The sequence below is a fragment of the Monodelphis domestica genome, chromosome 3 (genome assembly GCF_027887165.1).
Source record: "Monodelphis domestica isolate mMonDom1 chromosome 3, mMonDom1.pri, whole genome shotgun sequence".
Lineage (NCBI taxonomy): Eukaryota > Metazoa > Chordata > Mammalia > Didelphimorphia > Didelphidae > Monodelphis > Monodelphis domestica.
In genome coordinates, this window is record NC_077229.1 from 319,631,669 (window position 1) to 319,640,507 (window position 8,839).

General features: G+C 34.5%; 1 pseudogene; it reads left to right on the forward strand.

Annotated features, from left to right (window-relative positions):
- The first annotated feature begins 300 nt into the window (after positions 1–300).
- Positions 301–1,748, forward strand: LOC100618942 (hypoxanthine-guanine phosphoribosyltransferase-like; annotated as a pseudogene).
- The last annotated feature ends 7,091 nt before the right edge of the window (positions 1,749–8,839 follow it).

Consider the following 8,839-nt stretch of genomic DNA (forward strand, 5'->3'; position numbering starts at 1 on the left):
CAGGGACCTCAATACCATAACAATTCTGTTCATAAAGAGAATGCAGAGATCCCTGCTCAGAACCTAGAGTCCAGCTGAACTTCTGTTTCAGACTGAGAAATCTCCTGTAAGAATACCAAAGTGGTGAAATAGAAATCATTGAGATTCAACTGAGAGCTGGGGCTGGTAAAGTTGCATCGTTACTCCCTTAGTGCTACCTCCTCTTCTCTATACAACTTCCTCTCCCTCTCTCATCTCCTCTTCCTCTGTTCCTGCTGCTGCCCAGCCACCCAGTCTACACTGAGCTTCCCCATCATGGAGAAAATCCCAAAGCATGAACATCAGTCCCAGCATTGTGATTGAAGATGATGAACCAAGCTATAACCTGGACTCATTTTGCATTCCTAATCATTATGCTCAAGATCTGGGGGAAAAGTTTTCATTCTTTATAGGCTAAACATTGACAGGACTCAGTGACTAGCAAATATATAGTGAAGGAGAGGGGAAGACCCCACATCATGGTATTCTTTCTCCCCAAGTACTTATTGGTACAGTAGACTATTAGATCTGGAGTCAGAAAGGCTCATTATCCTGAGTTCAAATCTGGTCTCAGACATTTACTAGCTATGTGATCTTGGACAAGTCACTTAACTATGTTTGCCTCAGTTTCTTCATATGTAAGCATGTATAAAATATTTGTTGATTTTGTGGGATTATATCAAGGACCTGAGGAGGAATAGTGATCAATCAGTTCCCATGACTGTAGATTTTATCAAACTGAGGAGCTAATACAATGACTAGTCAACAGGAGCCATAGAAGTGATTAGAAGAGATCTCTCCACCTTAACTGGAAAAACACTGTCTTGATTATTGAAGATATAATTGACACAGGTAAAACAATTGAGAGTTTGCTTTACCTTGCCAAGCAAAATAATCCAAAGATGAGGACATCTCAAAGTGTGGAATATCTGACTTTGTTGGATTTGAAATTCCAGACAAATTTGCTGTTGGGTATGCTCTTGATTAAAATGAATAGTTCAGGGACTTAAACTATGTCAGTTTCCTTAGTGAGAGTGGCAAAAAAACAAGTATGCTGTGTGCAGAGAAGCTTTGAAACACTTTGGGGAAACCCATCCACTTGACCTTACACCCCAGTTAAATTTGTTCAATGTTTCAAGCTCTTTGACCATCTGCTTATTAAAGCATTTTTCAATAAAAAAAGAGGTGCCAGTCTCCGACACACTTTGTCAGACACTCCCTTACCAAAATTAGAAATAACAAAGGAGACAAAAAAGATATATACAAGGACAAAAGGAGAAAAAATACTGTATATCAAGAAATAGTCACTAAAGAGCTCCAAAGTGCTAAAGCAAAAACTTCTATCCAGTATATTGTGAGTATAAGTAAGGGTTAGTGAGTGGTCACAAAGGTAGGTGCCTGGCATGCATAAATAGCTCCATTTATGGATTAAACTAGATAGTCTCTGAAAGTATTCCTAATCTAAGATTATTTGTGGTTTTAATTCTATAAAAGAAATCATCAAGAAGAGAATTTACTTGTAATATATTGTATCTCTGTGGTTTTAATATACCCTAAGACGAATTTAGTTGCCTTCTCTTCAATGCCACCTAAGTGAATTAAGGTCTCACTATTATCATAATCTCAACCCTTGATGGAAAACTGAACCTTCCTTTTCTCCCCATGGTAACAGAGGAGGTGCCATAAAATGCCATGGAGCCATAAGTACGTGTAACATATCTCATAGGGAATAGATGTGGGAAATATTAGTTTTTAAATGTAAAAAATTATTGAATTCTGTTTTAAGTGGATATCTGTATGCATAAAACTAAATAAATTTAGTCAACAAATATAATAAATAATCATTTTAAAAAGAAGTCAGTATTTAGAGGCACCTATGTGGTAGAGTGGAAAGGGTTCAAATGTGGTCTCAGACACTTACCTGAAAGTCACTTTACCCTACTAGCCTCAATTTTCTTATCTGTAAAACGAATATAGAAGAAAATGGCAAATCACTCTAGTATTTCCTCCAAAGCTACAAAGAGTCAGGCTTAACTGTACAATGACTGAACAACAAGCATTTCATGAACTTGAATTAATCATATTGCAATATTCCTGGATACCCCAAGAATACTCTGGAAGTGATCCTTCAGACAAAACACCAAATTAATAAGCAAAGAAAAATTGCAGATATGTGCAACTTCTCAGAAATCACTGATGGAAAGGTTTATATTGGGTCTAACAATGAACATCACAAACTGCCAAGAGGCATTAAATTTGGCAGTTTAATTATCCACTGGAAACAGGTAATATTCCTTCCTAATCCGTAAATCCCCTAGTTGCATATTGTCCCTGCATGCTAATACTGGCATCACAGCACAGCTCACCTGTTGCTATTGATGCTGATGTCTCTAGCCATAGTGCTGACTTAGCTAACTGTTACCAATTTTGCTCCCTTTCTGAGCTAACACAATGGCTAGCCTGGAATAATTGTTCCACCCAACATTCTTCTTTACACTTTTGCTCTACCCAGAGTTTCAAAAAAAATTTTAAAGTGGGGACAACCAGAGTTATTATCTAATAGCAATTCTTCTAAGGCTTCTATGGAATTTTAGTTTTTTAAAAAAGCCATTTTATGTTTATTCAAAACCAAAATTTAAGTGTATACAAAAGAGTCACATCTATCCATACAGCAACCAGGGGTGTTCTAGAGTCTATTCATATCATTTCTTAAGAGTTGATTGTTATCTTTTCAGCGTGCGCATTTTATACCTTAGCAACTGATAAACATTACAAATTAGTGCTTCATTGATTGTTTATTATTCTTAAGAAAGTAGTGGAGCAGGTCAAATACAGAGAAAGAAAACTATAGACCAATCGCCCTAATGAACAGAGATGCAAAAATCTTAACAGGATACTAGCAAAAAGACTTCAGTAAGTGATCAGAAGGGTTATTCATTATGATCAAGGAGGATTTATACTAGGAATGCAGGGCTGGTTCAATATTAGGAAAACCATCCATATAATTGACCATATCAACAAGAAAAACAACAAAAATCACATGACTATCTCAATAGATGCTGAAAAAGCCTTTGATAAAATACAACACCCATTCCTATTAAAAACACTAAGGGGGCAGCTGGGTAGCTCAGTGGATTGAGAGCCTGGCCTAGAGACGGGAGGTCCTAGGTTCAAATCTGGCCTCAGACACTTCCCATCTGTGTGACCCAGGGCAAGTCACTTAACCCCCATTGCCTAGCCCTTACCACTCTTCTGCGTTGGAGCCAATACACAGTATTGACTCCAAGACAGAAAGTAAGGGTTTAAAAAGAAACACTAGAAAGCATAGGAATAGAAGGGTCTTTCCTAAAAATAATAAACAGTATATATTTAAAACCATCAGTTGACATCATCTGTAATGGGGATAAACTAGATGCATTCCCAGTAAGATCAGGAGTGAAACAAGGATGCCCTTATCACCTCTATTATTTAATATTGTAGTAGAAACACTAGTAGTAGTCATTAGAGAAGAAAAAGAAATTGAATGCATTAAAATAGGCAAGGAGGAGACCAAGTTATCACTCTTTGCAGATGATATGATGATCTACTTAGAGAATCCTAGAGAATCAACCAAAAACCTAGTCGAAATAATCAACAACTTTAGCAAAGTTGCAGGATACAAAATAAACCCACATAGGTCATCAGCATTTCTATATATTTCCAACACAGCTCAGCAGCAAGAATTAGAAAGAGAAATCCCATTTAAAATCACCTTAGACAAAATAAAATACTTAGGAATCTACCTCCTGAGACAAGCACAGGAACTATATGAACACAACTACAAAACACTCTCCACACACCTAAAACTAGACTTGAGCAATTGGAAAAACATAAACTGCTCATGGGTAGGACGAGCCAATATAATAAAAATGACCATCCTACCCAAACTCATCTATCTATTTAGTGCCATACCCATTGAACTTCCAAAAATTTTTTACTGAATTAGAAAAAAAAAAAAACATAAGAAAGTTCATTTGGAAGAACAAAGGATAAAAGATATCCAGGGATTTCATGAAAAAAAAAATACAAAGGAAGGTGGCCTTGCAGTCCCAGATCTCAAACTATATTATAAAACAGTGGTCATCAAAACAATTTGGTACTGGCTAAGAGACAGAAAGGAGGATCAGTGGAATTGACTTGGGGTAAGTGACCTCAACAAGACAGTCTATGACAAACCCAAAGACACCAGCTTTTGGCACAAAAATCCAGTATTTGATAAAAACTGCTAGGAAAATTGGAAGACAGTGTGGGAGAGATTAGGTTTGGATCAACACCTCACACTCTACACCAAGATAAACTCAGAATGGGTGAATGACTTGAACATAAAGAAGGAAACTATAAGTAAACTAGGTGAACACAGAATAATATATATATATATATATATATACATATATATATATATATATATATATATGTCAGACCTTTGGGAAAGGAAAGACTTTAAAACCAAGCAAGACATAGAAAGAGTCACAAAATGCAAAATAAACAATTTTGATTACATCAAATTAAAAAGTTTTTGTACAAACAAAACCAATGTAGCCAAAATTGGAAGGGAAGCAACAAATTGGAAAACAATCTTTATAACAAAAATCTCTGACAAAGGTCTAATTACTCAAATTTATAAAGAGCTAAATCAATTGTAAAAAAAAAAAAAAAAACCAAGCCATTCTCCAATTGATAAATGGGCAAGGGACATGAATAGGCAGTTTTCAGTCAAAGAAATCAAAATTATTAATAAGCAACATGAAAAAGTGTTCTAAATCTCTGATAATCAGAGAGATGCAAATCAAAAAACTCTGAGGTATCGCCTCACACCTAGCAGATTGCCTAACATGACAGCAAAGGAAAGTAATGAATGTTGGAGGGGATGGCAAAGTTGGGACATTAATTCATTGCTGGTGGAGTTTTGAATTGATGCAAGCATTCTGGAGAGCAATTTGAAACTATGCCCAAAGGACGATAAAAGACTGTCTGCCCTTTGATCCAGCCATAGCACTGCTGGGTTTGTACCCCAAAGAGATAATAAGGAAAAAGACATATACAAGAATATTCATAGCTGCGCTCTTTGTGCTGGCAAAAAAACTGGAAAATGAGGGGATGCCCTTCAATTGGGGAATGGCTGAACAAATTATGGTATATGTTGGTGATGGAATAATATTGTGCTAAAAGGAATAATAAAGTGGAGAAATTCCATGGAGATTGGAACAACCTCCAGGAAGTGATGCAGAGTGAAAGGAGTAGAACCAGGAGAATATTGTACACAGAGACTGATACACTGCGGTACAATTGAATGTAATGGACTTCTCCATTAGTGGCAATGCAATGTCCCTGAACAATCCGCAGGGATCAAGGAGAAAAAAACAGTACCATCAAGCAGATGACAAATGGTGGGAGTAAAAACACCAAGGAAAGGCAACAGCTTGACTACAGGGGTAGAGGGGATATGACTGAGATATAGAGAGATATGACTCTAAATGAATACCTTAATGAAAATACCAACAACATGGGAAAGAGTTTGGACTGAGGACATATGTGATACCCAGAAGAGTCACGCATCGCCATTGGGAGGCGTGGTGGGAGGAGGGGGGGAGAAAAAGAAAATGATCTTTGTTTCTAATGAATAATGTCTGAAAATAACCAGATAAAATAATGTTTAAAAGGATAAAAAAAGAATATTGGTTGGAAAGGAGGAACTATTAGAATCTGATTACAAATCGAAGTATGCAATCTTTCACTTTATTTCTTGCATTTTTTACTACATTCTATTCTGGCATGGAGAATATGGAAATATGTATTATATGAAAGCACTGGCATAACCTGTATCAGACTATTTACTTCCTTGGGGACTAGGGAAAGAGAGGAAGAGAATTTAAAATGCAAAATGTGAGAAAAATATTGTCAAAAATCATTTCTTCTTTTAATTGAAAAAAATAAGAGAAAGTTTAAATAAAAAACATTGATTTATAGTTAAAAAAGAAAGTATTGGAAAAATGTTGAAAATGAAGATTAAACTTAAAAATGTGTGTTTTGTGTGTTTATTTTCCAAAGAGCTAGAAGTAAATCCTCTGTATACTTCTATATCCATCCATCCATCCATCCATCCATCCATTCAAAGAACATTGATTTCTATGTGATCAATACTATGAGGGATATAGAGAAGCCAAAGACTTGTATCCTACCCTTAAAAAACTAACAATCTTTCAAAGAAGTCAAAAATAGTGGAAGTGGAAAGCTTTCTGAGTTTTGAATCAAGTTATTGTTTTGCTTGTTATTTTTATTCAGTCGTTTCTGATTCTTCATGACTCCATTTAGGGTATGCCTGGAAAACATAAAAAGTGGTTTGCCATTTCCTTCTCTTACTTATTTTGCAGATAAGAAACTAAGATTAACAGAATTCAGTGATTTGTCCAGGGTCACACAACTAGTAAGAGTCTGAGGCCAGATATTAATTTAGAAATATGGGTTTTCCTGACTTCAGATATGGTGCTCTACCCACTGTTCCACTTAGCCATCCTGAATCAAAAGACCAAGATCCAAATCCTGTCTTTGCCACTTAATACCTATGTGACTTTAAACAAAGCACTTAGTTACTTAATTGACAAAGCACTTAGTTGACTTCTGTTTTTAATACCTGCAAAATAATGGGCTTGGACAAGGTAATTTCTTCAGTCTTTTCCAGTTGTTATTTATGATCTTAGTCAATTAATAGTATAAAAATTAGTCACTGTCACCCTTTGATACCCATTTAACAGGACTTGCATCAATAATAGTTGCCTCTAAGAAACCAAGATTGCAAACAGTAATTCTTAGGAAGAGTGTTACAGGGAACTAATATTAACAGTGGTTAACTAATCCAACTCTGTTGTGATGGAATTTTATTTAAGAAAGACAGCACAAATGCATAATTTATGCATAGAGATAAGAATAAGAATTGTCATTCAGTTGTGCCCAACTCTCTGACCACATTTAGGTTTTTCTAGGCAAAGATACTGGCATAGTTTGCCATTTCCTTTTCCAGCTTATTTCACAGATGAGGAAACTGAGGCAAACAAGTTTAAAGGTGACTTGCTCCAGATCATACAACTAGTGTCTGAGGCCAGATTTGAACTCAGAAAGATTAGTCTTCCTGATTCCAAGCTCTATGCTTTATTCACTGCACCATTTAGCTAGGTCAAGGATAAAATTATGGGAGAAGAAATGTAAAGCATGGGATTTCATAAAACCTGATTCTGGGACTAACAAGCTATATGAGTCTTGCTACTCTTGAGACAAAGAGATATTCATAAACAGTGAAAGGCTCTACTCCTAAGAATGGTATATGACATGTGCCAGAAATTTTAAAAGATTTCCCTTATATCACATAATTTTGAGTATAAAAGATGAGCTGCGCTATAAAGTTTTTTTAAGTTTATTGTTATGGGTTATGAAAAAAAGTAAAGTGAATTCCAAAGAAGGAAAGAATGTCATTTGCAAACAAAACTATAAGGAATGAATTGTGTAAGAATGATACTTCCCAGCAGAGTGCTATGTTTGCAAGTCAGCTGTTTACAATAAGTCTAGTCTTTAAATTGATTAATTATTTTATTCAGTTGGCTTTTTTTTTGAAAAGAGTTACATCAAATAGTTTGAAAATGGAACCAGATGTAGTTGTTCTTTGGCATTATTGGGAATGTATGAGCAAATAGAAGATAGATCATTTGATTAAAAATCACCAGTAAATCATTTTCTGATTGGAAATATCTGAAGCAATTTTGGTATTAACCAAGTTTAACATTAAAGGTAATTTACGTGAACTAAAAATGTAATTAGCCTATTCATAATTATGGATGAATCCAGTAGCATTATCACTAATTAGTGAAGATTAGTATGCAGCAGCAAAGGGTTCAAATTTAGGGAATTAATTTGCCTTTTTTCTTCCTTCAAGATTGGATGGAAAAATGTATGTAATTACCATGTGATGATGGCTTTCTAACTGATACTTCAATCCATCTCTGTTTATAGAAGCAAAAAGATTATGAGATTTTTATAATGATTGAAGAGAGATTTTGTTTAATTATAGATTTTTTAACTATAATTTTGGAGGAAATACCACACACACATGCACACGAATATGGTATCTTTTTAATATGCAGAGTATGTGGGTTTCAAATATACTTGCAGATAACCCAGAGCCATAATTACATACACTTTTGAAGTTAATACCTTATGTATTATCCATGTGTAACTGCCCATTATCTTATTTAGAAATATATTCAATATCAACAGTTTTGAACCACTAACTATATAGTGGTTTCTTCAGAACAATTATTTAGATCTTGTATACCCTTGAGCAAAACTATTCTAATTTAATTGGTATCTTAGGATAACATAAAATCATTAATAAAATAGTTTACTTTAAAAATAAATGTTAGGAAAAATTTTTGAAATTCTTTAAGAAATATTGTGATTTACAAGATATTATTCACAGAATTCAAAAATATATCCTAATTGATATTCTTAGAATACCACCTTGACTTGGCTTAGTAATGTTTATGAACATATATACATATATATGCATTTATACATACGTACACATATCTATTTCTGTTCATGCATGTATACATATATATATATATATATGTTTGTATTTGTATGTATTTATAAATATCTGTGTTTTAGTGACCAGATTTTATTAGTCAGGTCCTATGATTTTATTTTCTGCTTCTTAATCTTGGTTCAGGAACTCCCTTCAAAGATGCAGTTTGACCACTTTTCTATAACTGATGATCTTATAATGTTGCAT